Raw genomic sequence first — 14,652 nt, 5'->3', positions numbered from 1 at the left:
TGTGCCAATTTGTTCATGGAGGAGAAACAGAAGAATAACAGTAGCAAGCATGCCCTTGGGTAGATCTAATGGCTGGAGAGCAGCAGGTCAGGAGGTTTATTGCAACATAGCAGACAAGCTTTACAATCTTCCGTGAATGTCAGGTATCTGAAAACTAAGTAGCATTCACATATTATTCTACATTAAACATAAAGATTTATGCTGGTTCACAATAGTCTAAAAGCAGTTTTCCAAGGCTGTATAGGGAAACTGAGAATCTTTCCCACTCCTTACCAAACAGGACTTTTCCTTCCAAGGCAAAAGTTACCATGTGTGTTGGGTGGGTTGTGTGTTTGTGGGGGTGTTTTTGTTTTGTTTTTTTGGTTTGTGTTGGTGTGGTTGGTGTTGGGGTATACATGGGAGATAAGCTATAAACCAAATAATGGATATACACAGCTTCACCACATATGTTACAGTACTTTTGACATCATAGTCATAGTCAAAAGTTCAGTCAACATTTGTATAACAGCATAACTCAAAACAGCCTAGGGACTCAGTTGTGTCACAGTGGCACCACTGAAATCATAGCCACAACAGGAATAGCATTTTTAATGTCACCTAATTAACTAGTTTCTCCTTTTAAAAGTACAGCTCTGTTACCAAATTTCATTGCAAGAAAGATTCTACAGTGGAATGGGACCTACTTGCATGAATAAGTAATGGTATTGAACAGTAACAAAAGTACATTCCCCAAAGTTCTTTCAGTGATGACTTCTTTTTTAGTTAAAATTTCTTCCCAACCAGATGAGTAAATTATACCAATGTCATATAATAGAATTTTTCCCCCACATTCACCGGAAGTCAGAAAAATACTGAGCCCAAAGTAAAAAACCAAATGCATCTCCCACTGGTATGCCAGCCAGTTGCAATTCTTGCTTTAAGAACATTGCTTAATTTGTTCAACTATTTCTTTCTACTGTGATCACAGCTCTCATTTCTTGTGACTGCAAGTAAACTTCAGTTTTCCCTAACACTTAACAACTGAAATGTCTTAATGTCAACAAATAAAACAAAATGACAAGCCATTTTTGCTGGAAGTCTTGGCCAACAGGTCACACGATGGATTTCTGGTTTAACGTGCACAAAGACTTTCCTGAGTAGCCACTCTAAGGAATAACAAACGTCAGCTGCTTGATAAATCTGATCTAAACTATACAACCTTCACATGGTCACCTAAAACAGACAGGTCCTTCCTGGAGCACCACTATTTCTAAAAACTGGAATATAAACATACCTCTAAGTATAGGCTCAGGTCCCCTGTCTTCCTACAGTGATGTGGATTTTGTCACAAATTTTACATTCATTTACCTAATTTTGAGCCATTACACCATCAGGGGCAACTGCAAGATGAAATCAAGTCTCTGTATCCTAGAAGGAAAAAAAAAAAAGGAAGGAAAAGTCACAAGGCCTCTTAAGGTATTAAAAAAAATAGAATCACATTTAAATGCAGCAAAATTTCTTCCATTTCCCACTTCCCACCTTCCCATTTCCAAACTGTAATCAGTTTGGAAAGCCTGACCTATATAGGCATCTACACAGACAAATACCAAAGTAATAAGAAACAACTCTGCAGCCCTCTGCTCCTTGAATTCCAATGCAGGTTTAGGGCACTAGGTTACAAACTCTTTGAAAGATATTTTCTTCACAGCTCCTGGAAAGCAGACATTGTGCAGATAAGCAGGCTTCAGAGAATGGCACAGAAAATGCCTGAAACTAGTGTCCTCATTCTAGCCATTCAAGAAAAAGTGCTTTAAAGGCTGCTTCATTAGTAAAATTTGACCTGAATATAATTGTTTAAAAATTATAGACACTTCCTGGGGAATTTTACTGGCCAGAAATGCAAGACTTGTCTACAATGCTATTATTACTCTGATATAAGATGACAGGGTAGAAGGATGTCTCTAAACTGGAGGGATGTGGATTTGACAAATGGATCACTCAGTGGATAAGAAATTGACTGGATGGTCACACAAAAAGAGTTGCAGTCAATGGCTCTATGTCCAAGTCAAGTGTCCAGTGACAAGTGGTGTCCTCAGGGGTAAGTATTGAGACAGGTGCCATTTTAACATCACTGTCATTGACATGCACAGTGGGATCAAGGGCACTCCCAGCAAGTTTGCCAACAACACTGAGCTGTGTGCTGCAGTTGATATGCTGGAGGGAAAGGATGGCATCCAGAGAGGCCTGGGCACACTTGAGAGCTGAGCCTATGCAGTTCAACAAGGCCAAATACAAGGTCCTGCACCTGGGTCAGGGCAATCCCAAGCATAAATACAGGCTGGGTGGAATGAGATTGAAAACAGCCCTGGGGAGAACGACATGGGGGTATTGGATGACAAGAAACTTGACATGAAACAGCAATGCATGTCTGCAGCCCAGAACACCAACAGTATCCTGGGCTGCATCAAAAGCAGCATGGCCAGCAGCTCAAGGGAGGTGATTCTCCCTCTCCATTCTGCTCCCATGAGTCCCCACCTGGAGTGCTGCACCCAGCTCTGGAGCCCACAACATGAGGAGGACATGGAGCTGTTGAAGTTCAGAGAAGGGCCACAAAGATGATTAGAGGGCTGGAGAACCTCTACTAAGAAGACAGGCTGAGAGAGTTGGGGTTGTTTGGCCAGGAGAAGCCTCTAGGGAGACTTTTAGCAACCTTCTGTGGTGGTGAGGGTGCCTACAGAAGAGCTGTAGAAGGACATTTCTGAAGGTCATGCAGTGATGGGACAAGGGGGAAGAGCTTCAAACTGACAGAGGGTAGGTTTAGATTAGATGTTAGGAAGGAATTCTTGACTGAGAAGGTGGTGAGACACTGGAACAGGTTGCCCAGAGAAGTTGTGGAGACTGTACCTGTGGATGTGTCAGACAAGGCTTTAAACAACCTGGTCTGTAGAAGGTGTCCCTGCCCATGGCACCCCCTGCACTAGATAGTCCTGAAGGTTCCTTCCAACCCAAACCACTCTATAATGTTTATTTAGCAAAATGAAAAGACACAAAGGTTCTGCTCCAGCACAGTTCGAGGTTTGTACATATAGTCAATATGTCTCTATTTGAAATTATGAATTTATTTAAAAGTGTATGGCTAAAAGTATATGCAGGATCAGGTGACTACTGATCCCGCAAGCCCTTTGCTATAAACTACAAACCTCCAACTAACTTCAGCAGTGTAGTGCAAAGTTCACTGTTTATGATTTATCTTACAACCAGACCTAACAAGGGATAATATGCAGATTATCATCAAAAGTGTTTGCAGCACATCATCAAAAGTGTTTAAGGGAAAACCATGTATAAGATGATTATTTAAGTAACATAAAATACATTTTATACTTGACATTCCTATTTTTGGAGAGTTCAAACAAATCAGAAGGAACCTGTAGGACTTGCAAAATCTATGCATGAAGTCCTTTCCTGTCCAAATAGGTATAATCACTATATGAAGTGTATAAACAGAACTAAATGTATTATACAGGCAAATAAAATTATGCCAGTTAAAAACTTATTGTACACCTTTTTCCTGTTACAAGGACAAGGTTGCTCTGCCCTACATTTTGTAAACTACTCACCCTGAGAAATGTCTGCATATGCTGCACGTCTGATGAACATTTTCAGGAGATGCAGTCCCACAGCTTAAAACCACATATTTAAGCTTAAAAGCTTAAATTAAAGCTTAAAATCCAAATATTTCCAAAGAGAAAGGACAGATTCAACAATCAAACTAACACTTGTAATTCAAGTAGGAGAAATGGGCTTAGGGTATGCTGACATTTTAATTTCAGGGACAGAAGAGATTCACTGGATAGTGTGATTAGTTACAATGTATGATCTGAACACAAGTGCTACCATGGTCAAGAAAATGGTATCGAACAGAACAGCCTTATTTTCAAGATGAGATTGAAGCTACCTCAGGGGTCAGACAGTCTGTGTTATTTTCCATCTTTGACTTAAAAAGCAACAGTTAAACAAATGATCAAACCAGCTACTTGCTTGAAGAGAATTAGAATTGCATTCAACACAATGCTCCTATTCTTTTCTACTTAGGTATGCATTTTGTCACTTAATATTGAAGTAATTTCTTTCCCTTATAATAAACACCAGGGTATTTTACCTCCATGTCAAACTGGCTATCATACTTTCATCCAAAACATAGTCTCATCCACAATGATGGAGTTCTTATACACGGAATAAAAAGTTTTTACACATACAGAGACCTTCTGACTCACTGCTCACTTCCTTCCAACTACAAGCAACAATTAGAGCCTTGGAGTGTTACTCTGCACTCAGACCCTATCTCACACACAGCTCCTGCCCTTGGGCTTTCACAGGAAAGAAATAGGAACATGCAGATGAGAAGAAAAGCATTAATCAGCCACTTCCCCAAAGTGACATGATGCCTTAAAAAGCTGGTAAAAATAAGACACAGACACCGCAGTATAGGGAAAAAGGGTATTACCTTGGTTTTAATAGGATCCCAGGTGCACCTTTGTCAAAGGTGGAACCATGCCGACAAAGCACCCAGGTACCACGCGTATACAATTTTATGGACCTCCCAAATTAGTATATCTAAAATTCTTCAAAAAGAAACTTAACAAATGGAGTAATTGTCCTCCTATTCTAATTATCTTCCCCCAAATGAGGCTACCACTTAGTTTACAAAAACATGTTCCAGAAAGGAGGCTTCGTTCAAGGTTGGTGCCTCTAGTTTTGAGATAAGTAGGGATGCTTTGTCTTCCCCAGAGAACCCCGAAGTAAGCTAATATCAGAGTGTAAGGGTTATAAACATGGAGGGCTGAGGTACAGGGAATGAGAAAGGGCATAAAGTATATAAAAAGGGTATAAAGGTATAAAGAAAAAGGACAAAAAACTCATCAGGCATCAGACAGACTTGGGGAACCAGGGCTGAAAAGCACATTAGCCAACAAACCTGCCTCTCCAGGTTGGACTTTGCCTACAGTCTGTGTAGAAACAGATTCTAGGCCTCAGAGGAAGCTCCATCTTTAACAACCCCAAATTGAACTGACAATTCGCTTTCTTTTGTGGGTTTTTACTTCAACAAAAGTACATAAAAGAGGGGAAAGCAACAAAACTCTCAGTGTCAAACTATCTGCCCAAGACAGACTGCATCTGGGCTTCTCTGGACCATACCAAATATAGCCTAGACCCCAAGTCCTCTGCTTCAGCCTGTCCCCACAGCTGCCTTCCCTTGAGATAAAGAACTACTCATGAGAGTGAACACAAAAAGGACTCCATAATCCTTCCCAAGCAGAGACAATACCTGCAACAGAGGGGGTTCAGGCCTTTCCTTCACAGTACAGAAATATATCTGTGTTATCTTGGCACTATATATACACTAAAGCCTAGGACTTTACATTACACAATGTAAAAAAAAAAAGTTACCCAAGCTCTTAGAAAAAAATGGAATATAAAGTTCTTTGCAAATTTGTCGGTTATATTATTTTTTTCATACTATAGAAACCTTTATAAGAACATTCTACCATTTTGAAAGTGGCATGCTTCCTTAATCTTTAAAGTGTATATATATATATTAAAAATGTATATATATGTAGAAGATTTTTATATATATAATAAAAACTTTGAGAAACATCTGGCATCAAAATGAAATCCTTAAACCTGATGTTAATTAAACACTTAGGACAATTTTACACAGTAATTTGTTTCCATTCTGACTTACTCAAGATGTGGGGAAAAGTTTCCAACCTTATCAGAACCTTAAAACCCAATTATTTCCCCAGTTACACTCTATTAGTGTTAGTCCCCTAGTAACACATATTAGTTATGTCAAAGTAAGGAATCTCAGCACATGCTACATGAGCCTATAAAACTTAAGGTGTCAAAACTCACTTGTGGAAAATTTACAAATGCCCACATGCCTGTGTATATGGAGAGTGTTCTTCCATGGGAGTCAATTAAAAAAAAGGCACATTTAAACACATTAACTCATTATCAGAAAGAACTAGCAATTGAAAATTAACCAAGCCTAGACATTTAGATTAAATCTGACTAAAATGGATCTCCTTTGAAGAACTTAAAAATCAACTAGAAATGTTACAATACTGTCCTCCAAAACCAAAAGTAAGATAACTGCTAAACCATTATTCTTCTCACAAAAAAACAACACAACTGTAGTCCTCAGCAGGCCAGGTGCCATTTTTGTGAAAATATTATGTTTGTGATTCTCATAATGGTTTATTGACTTGTCCCTGACTTCTCTTTAATTCCATTATCTGTGGGAAAATATTTTCTTATAATGTGCTAGTATATTGAGTTTTTGAATAATGAAGACTAGAGAAGACATAAGGGAGAAAGACCTGTGGAGCTACGGGAGTAATTGAAGAGTCTCTTAGTAGAGGCAGGTTTTTCCCCTGAAATACTACTTGCTGAATATACTGCCTTCTGCGCTGATAAAAATAAACAAAGCCCCTCTGCACAGTGTTGTAATATTGTGACTCCTATAAGTAGCTGAGCAGCTGCTTCCCTCATTAAATTAAAGACAGTAGCAAAATGCAATTGATCTTAATTTGTACAGTGATGAGCTCTGAATAGATTGCTAATTGTCCTGCTAGACACTGATTTTATGTTTCTCCTGTGATTCTTCATTTCTTCCCTAATCTTGTGACAGACATGAAGCACAGGAGACCACGAAACTGCCACCCTAGAACACGTTTAGACAAATCTGACTAAATTTAGGCTGGTTTATTTTACATGCTATAGAAAGTACTTCCAAGAAGGAGGAGAAACATCTCCATTGTTTTCATGACAATACTGCATTTATAACTCAGAAGTGTAAATTCCTTTAGACTGCAGCCACCTGTACTATGCCCCATGCATGAAGAAAGATATACTTTTTTGTTATTGCACATTACAAGTTAGCGTAACTTATCACATACAAGTGACGAAATCAGATATCTAACACAATGAGGCCATGAGCACCTTGGCTTCAGATAAGGTGAAAAAATAGCTGTGAAAAACACAATTGGCATATGAGCAGGTCTTCCTACATAAGATGCATATTCCAAAGATATGAAAGATATTATTCTGAACATATTCTGGGTAAAATGTGTCATCTTAAGCCAATTCCTACCAGTTTCATTTGCATGGAATTTTATCACCATGATGCCTATGTCAAAAAATGGTCAAGCCACATGTACCTCATCTATTTATCAACAAGCAAAAGATTGAGAAGGAAAGGGGAAAGATAAATAGTGACAATTCAGTACTGTTTGTATCAATAAACTTCCATCCATGCGCAACATGAAAATGGTAGAGTCACTGGGATTCAAAGAGCAGCAAGAGCACTCAACTGTTCAGAGTCCTCATGTAAAACTTACATCAATGTCATAAACCCTTTGCCACACTGACTTGCCACCATCTCCAAGGAATACGACGACAATCACACTGAGCACATCTGTGCACAGAACAGATAATGGGAGAGGGATGAATGGTTTAGCCCTTTAGAAGCAGAAAAAAAATCATCAGGCTTAAGAGGCACAGGTGCACCAGATCAAATATTAATTGAATTTAGGTACTTTGGTGTTTTGAAGGGCCCAGACATAGCAATGCTTACAATTGTGGTGCTCAATTTTTAAGCATCTTAAAACTACCATAAATCACGTGAGCCCCGCAGGGTTTTTATGTTTATCCCTTAACAACACAGGTGGCAATTACAAATTTGTAGAGAGGATTAACAAATCTCCTCACACAGACCAGACCACTGAAAAAGGAAAATAGATGCCTCTACCATAAACCCACTTGGGAGTGCAATTCAGGCATCTTACTTCTACATTGCTAAAAAAACATGGCCTCCTCCATTTGAAATTCACAATCTTTAATTGTGAATTATGCTTTGAAACAGTTCAAACAAAAAAAATCCATGCAACTCTCTTCATTTGAAGTACAGCTGGCAGGTGGTCTAGCTACTCAACTGCTACAAAAGTACAGCTTGCAGGGATCTTTCTTACCCGCTGATTGCTACAAAATGCAAAACCCTTCAGTTGAAGCTGTTTCAGTTTAGAAGGCAATAATAGCTTCTACAAGACTAAAGCTAGAAGCACATACCCCAGACCTACTGATTAGGGCAACAAGCTGGATTCTAGTTCCGGCTTCAGTGCATGCTTGTGTTTAACCAACAAGGATCTATATAACCCGCCATCCACAAACAGTAACAGACATCCAGTCTGTGCACACAGATAATATTTAGAGAGAAACAGCTTCAAACTGACACACATAAAGCACCCCCAAATTACAAACCATCAGTAACTTCACAATCAAGAAGTTTCACTAACAAAGGGAATGGGATTATGCCCTCCCATATTCAAGAAAATAGTCTAACCCCTGCTTGCCAGGCAGCTTCACAGAGAGAAGCGTGGGTTCTGAACTACAGCAAAAGCACCCTGCCACATTCTGGAGCTAGGCAGCCCTACAAGGTAATCATCCTATTAAGTACCAAAGACAAAAATACAGCTGTTAGTAATTTAGTCAGAAGTTCATACACCAGGACCCCATATTCATAAGCAGAACCCTCCCCATATATTGTACAGGATACCTGTGTGTCCACTTTGAGAGAGTGAATTCCAGAAGAAAGCAAGAAGCTTTAAATTGTCACTAAAACATTATTATTATAAGAGCTGTGACAATTCAATCTTCTCATCAAGTTGAATGAAGCTTTTTTTTTTCCAATATTTTAGAAATGCCCAAATATTACCTAGTAACCAAGAACAAGTATTGGTTTCCACAAAGGACTCATTAAGACCAGAAAAAAAGACAACTTTCTTTATCAATAATCAATTGTCTGACACTTAGAAAGTTTGGACTGCATATCCTACAGGACCTCTAACAAGTGAAGTTATGCAGTTTGTGGGGGGAAAAAAAGGCAGTGTTTGATAGAAATGGCAACATTGAATGAGATCAATCTGAAAGGACTTGTGAATAAGTTGTATCACCCAAGAATCACAAATAAGGTGTAGCTTACCATCTCTGGCTCCAAATCAAGAAGATCTGGTTTTAAACTAACCATCAAGACACAAGAAAATATATTACTTCATCTGAAATCAGATAAAACCAGATTTTTCTAGTCAAGTCATTGTGTCAGTCTTCTATAAAGCATCAAGAGCTTTTCTCTCACTGTGAACAAGCCATTGTTTTGACAACCTTTTTAGACACGCTGAAAAGCATTTTTTAAATAGCAAGGACATTTTAATTGTGGATGACATGAATCAACTATGTGAAAGAACAGCTGCATCTTCAGATGACATGAAGAAAAGCGTGATCTGGATGCAAAGGAGGGTAAAACATTCTTTTATTGTACATTTACTATCTTTCTGCAAGTTCTACTTCAGAAAAATTTTTTAAAAGTTTTACCAAAAAAAAAAGAAAAGAAGGTGCTAGGGACAAAGCTATTTTATGTGCATCTAGAGTCTGTGTTAAGCTGTTTCAAAGATTTTCCAGAAAAATTAGTTGTTTTTTCTTCACCAAAGCACACTGCATCCCTGAAATTGGGGATGAGAGAATTCAATGTTAAATTACTCTGATTTCATGAGTCTAAAAACCAAGCCTTCTCACTTTATGCTTTATAATTGTAAGCAAACACTGGAGTACAAACAACTATGAAATTCAGTCTTTGCAGCTTAGGCATATTCTAATTATTCTTGTAGGATTACTACTTGTGTCTTATACAAAACCTCTCAAATGCAGAAGTAGGACTCAAGAATTTAGACAGAAAGCGAGCTACAAAGCTTACCTTGAACACAAGAACCAACATCCAGCCTCTGGCATGCTGCCGTCAATAGCAATTAGTGCTTGGTACTTCAGATGCCACAACAAATGCAAAACAAGAAGGCAATGTATGCACTCCAAATAATATTTGGTGCTGTGAGCACTGTTGTTCTAGCCACTGCAGCCATTGCTCTCTCCTAGGCAGAGAAGTGACATAAGGCCACCATTTCCCATCTTTAGCAAGTTACTGAGACACAGGAAAGGATTACACGATCTTTAAAAGTTATTTTTGAATGTACTACAGTGCAATTTATAAAGCACTGAGAGCACTTCAAGCCTGAAAACTCAGCACTTCCAGATCAATCTAGTCTGGGAGTTGACCACAGTACAACCAACAATTGTCTGGTGATGAAAGCAATATAAACCACTTCAGAAGTATAAAAAGAAATGTTACTCAAAGCTCTGTTAAATTAAAACTACCATATAAAGTTCATATCAGCTAAAAAGATGGGAAAACCTCTCAGAAAATTCCAAGACTTCACCAGACAAGAAGCATTTTTAAGTGACTTTTCCTAACCCAAAATATTGGTACAATGTCAGCACATAAGGTAGACAAATGGCAAAATAGGCTAATGGCATATTTTTGAGGAGAGAAGCATAAAATATCTCCAGGATGAAAGGAGAAGAACTTGCAAAATCAGTTATAAACAATAATTCTATTAAGATGATGCAGTTTATCCTCTTTCCTTTTGGAAACTTTCAAAATATTCTTATACATCACTCAAATCTCAAATTCTTTCATATAATATTGGATTCTCCACACAGCAACAGACATTAAATAAACCATCATTCCAACAATTTTATTTATTGAAACCTTACTGCCAGTTTTGCAGGAACTTTTAAAACCAAGATTATACCTAGACAAAGTCAATTGACAATCAGGCAAAAGAGACTTTATGGAAAGCAGAGTAACATGGCTGATAATACATATAGGACCATAGTTAGCTCATCTTCTAGGGATATTGAAAAATAGAGAAATAATATAAACTGACAGTGCAATAGTGAAAAATCACTTTCTGCACTGTTGCGAAAGTCTTGTCTAAAATGTTCAAAATACAACCAACTTCTAAATTAATTCAGCCTGGTACAAGTAATCCATAATAAGTTTATAAGTCATTCTCAAGCCAAGAAAAATATACTAGTCCCACAATCTGTATGCATACTATTTAGCAACCAAAAATCTTCGTAAGCTATGAGATCAAATTTTCATAGCAGCTTCTTCCAGTGACAACTGATTTTTTTCCTTGAAATTTAGTTTCCAGTGCAAATCTCAGCACCGTTTTCCAGCTATGCACTCATATGGAAAACACAGATAGGCAAGAGGTTTGAATTTACATTTTCTGCAATTTCTTTTCATGGGATGAAATGCCGTTGATACAAATTACAGGAGGAAAATTACTAGGTTGGACCTCAGATCTCTGAATATTTAGCACCATAACATTCCCAGCCTTGACACTATTATTTGCAAGGTGGGGAAAGAAGCTTCTGCCTTAAACTGTAAGAAGATTCCCTTAAGAAAGGGCAATTGTGTCTAAAAGCTGCTTCCACCAAGGCAATTCCTATCAGTTCTTTAAAACAAGAGTGGAAATCCTATTACTTGGCTTATGCTTTTCAGAGCTTCAAAAAGTATCCTTTGAAGATGAAAAAAAACCCTCTGAAGTGACCAGTTACACAAAAAACCTTTTTAAATACCAGTTTATCATGCAATTCTGCATTCTTTCAGATATTCTGCAAATTGTGAAATAACCAAAAATGCACAGGGATCTGAAAAACATGCCAGTGAAGTTAAGGCTTTTCCCACTTCTGCTTCAATACAATAGCTTTTGCTAAGTAAGCAGGAGCATTCAGCTGGACAGCTTTCCTCTGAACCATCCAGCACTGCACAGCACACTTTCAGGCTTTAAAATCTCTCATTAAGCCCCCACCGACTTTAATACCCAATGGATGTCAAGACCTTTCTGCTGCTTTCTGCAAGATTCACTTAATTTTCAGCCCCAGAATTACAGAGTATGCTCACTGCTCCTACAAGAGACAAAGAATAATTAGGAAAACTCGTCAGGCTTTCAGGTTGTCTCAGCAATATTCAGCTATATCTGTAAATGCCATGGTGAAGCATACTGAAATATTATGTATCCAAGTCTCTCCTCTTATCTACTAAGAGCAAACAAACCCAAAATATATAAAAACCTGTAATCATTTAATACTAAATGAAATAAACAGAGAGCCACCAAACCAAGGAGGGGGATTTGGGAGAGCGGAGCGGGGGATGTTAAAATTTTAAGCTTCCCATGAAACTAAGTTCAAAATTTTGATGCAGCTTTATCCAAATCAAAAACTTCATTTGACATGATACTGATAGCTTACAGAGGAAGATTAGTAAAAGTTATGTTTTGGGTGGGTAATTCAAAAAACCTTTAGAAGACTCCAGCAACACCTAAGTAAGAATGAAGGCAGGGTATAGGAAGTATTATCATAAACAGATCAATGCGTGGTAACATATCAATTTTGAAACTGTTGTTAATTTTCGTGTTGAGTGAGAAAAATATTCGAAAGCATTTGACAATGGAACTCATTCAATTAAAAAAATGTTTAAGTATCTCACACATTACATTCCTCTCACCTCCAGCACTCACATTTATTTCCACTCACTGTTGGCCACAATCCAGAAGTCTAAATGGAAATGTTTACAGTTTCTCACCTATAACACTCATTCCTTCACTCTTACAGGCTCACACCCTGGTATATGCCATATTCGTCTTTCGCCACCCCACCCCCCAAAAAAGTAAAGCTCAGCTACAGAATCTTCTCAAGAGCATTTCACCACCTCTAGATGCTGCAGTGCCAAGACACTCATGTCACAGAAGTCAACATTGTCAAGGGAACAAACAGCTGGGGAAGGCTGAAGCCATCCCATAGGAAATCCTCAAAGCACATCCAACACACCACAGCCCTGGTAACCTCGGGAGCTGCAACGCTGTCCCTCAAAATAACAGAGATTAAAAATCCTGATATTTTACCAAGCTTGACAAGTCTAAGGTCCAACAACAGATAGCCAGCACAGCATGTCAACAGTCTTTCAGAAACAGATAGCTAGGAATCAGACACATACTTCCTTCTTGGAATAATGGGGGATTTGCAGCATGAAGTAGGGAAAACTTCAAAGCTCCTTCAGACTGGCAGTTTAGTTTTCTAGTGACTTGAAAAACAACCATAAATCCCTAAGACCCATGCATAATACACTACAGCATGGAAAAAGACAGATGCCAAGAACACATGGGCAAATCCCAAGTACACTCAGTAAGGTGATTAGTTTTCTAAATAATACTTTTATGTATATGTGCATCACCCTTACCTCTGTGATAGGTCTAGTCAGAGCAGAGCTGATATCTCTTCAAGTTTGTATGCTTGCCTTGTGCCTAACACAAGTCCAGTTTTCTAAAATATTACTGCAAGTTTCAGCCTGGAGTACCTGCCTGGGAAATATCTGGTTTTCTGAAACACAAAAGTACATTCATTTAGATCCTAATTCCAGCTACTTTGGGGAAGCACAGAACATGCATCAATGTAGCAACGTGGGGTGTTAGTATTCCATGTGCTTCTTTGTCCCTCTGCTTTGTATACCATTGGTTCATTTTGAAATATGCTCTGCTGTACCCTGAAATCTATTGGTGGGTTCCCCATGCCTGTCTTCCCTTCAGACTCCCCAGGACTGGCTCTGGGGGAGACAGTCCCTCCGTCTTCCTTTCCCTTTATAAGCTGATGTCCAGATCAGCTCGAGGTCTCTGCATCTCTGGGCTGGCAGCTCCTATCCCATTCCTGCTTCCCTCCCCTTCTCCTTTCCCAGCGACCCTTTTCCCCGTTACCCCCAATAAACCTCCCTGCCAGAACAGAGATGCAGTCCAGTTCTTTTCTTAGTCTCACTATATTCCTGCTGAATTGACGTGGTTTGGAGACTGCCGCCATGCCGCGGAACCTCGGGGGCCGCCCGCCCCAGATCTGGTGGGATTATACGAACCAGGGACCTCAGACAGGGGGGGAGTAGGCCTGTGCCACCCTCGCAGACCCTGCTACATCACATCAACCTTTCCAAACAGCTACTTGTCTCATCTATGTGATAAACACTCCCAAGAATTCCTGCACACCATAGAAACAAAGAATTTCTCTAAATTCATATGAAAAATCAGAATTTTAATTCACAATTTCCAGAATCCAAAGGACACTCTCACAAACACAACTTGTCTTTTATAGGCAATATAGCCCTATATCTACCTATAAGCATTGACAACAGACTATTCCCTCCATCTTTCTCACCAGCTCCATGATACAGATGTGGCATTAGCCAGAGTTACTCTAAAAACATGGCCTGGTTGTATAAACAGTTACTTCAACACTTCAAAGAAATTAAGGAAATTCAGATATTTTCGATTGATGAAAATTTGGTTTATTATGTCATCTACTGAATTTGCCTTATGAATATTCTTGTTTTCTAGATTTAATTCCATCATTCTACAGTTCATCTTACTTGAACCAATCTCTGCCTCAGTTTTCATAATTAATCTGACTAATTTATATAATTTAATTCCTGAGAAGTTAACTTTTTCAGTTTAATTGCTGACAGCTTTAGAAAAAAGTACTTTCTAAGCCCATTTTAAAAGCAGTGATTTATAGCCTGAATGCAATAAAAACAAAAGACAAAACAAAAGCAACTGCAGAGCTAAGAGCTTTTGATGAATGCTAAAAGGCCCTTAAAATGCTGTTCATAGTCTATATGATACAGTAAATTTTATAATTCTTTCTGTGAATGCAATTGCTTCCGCTGAATGTGCTGAC

General features: G+C 38.6%; 1 long non-coding RNA gene across 4 annotated transcripts in view; it reads right to left on the bottom strand.

Moving 5' to 3' along the window:
- The window catches only part of LOC146438236 (uncharacterized), a 131,370-nt gene that overhangs the window by 98,250 nt on the left and 18,468 nt on the right, over positions 1 to 14,652 (bottom strand). For 2 of the 4 annotated variants that reach the window (XR_014851705.1, XR_014851706.1), the window contains exon 2: positions 13,175 to 13,314. The exons of the other annotated variants lie outside the window; for them this stretch is intronic. This is a non-coding gene — a long non-coding RNA (uncharacterized LOC146438236). The remainder of the gene's footprint in view (positions 1 to 13,174; positions 13,315 to 14,652) is intronic. 4 annotated transcript variants of the gene reach the window in all.

This window comes from Lichenostomus cassidix, chromosome 4 (genome assembly GCF_008360975.1).
Source record: "Lichenostomus cassidix isolate B80296 chromosome 4, HeHo_3.0, whole genome shotgun sequence".
NCBI lineage: Eukaryota > Metazoa > Chordata > Aves > Passeriformes > Meliphagidae > Lichenostomus > Lichenostomus cassidix.
This window is presented reverse-complemented; position numbering and strand designations above follow the sequence as displayed.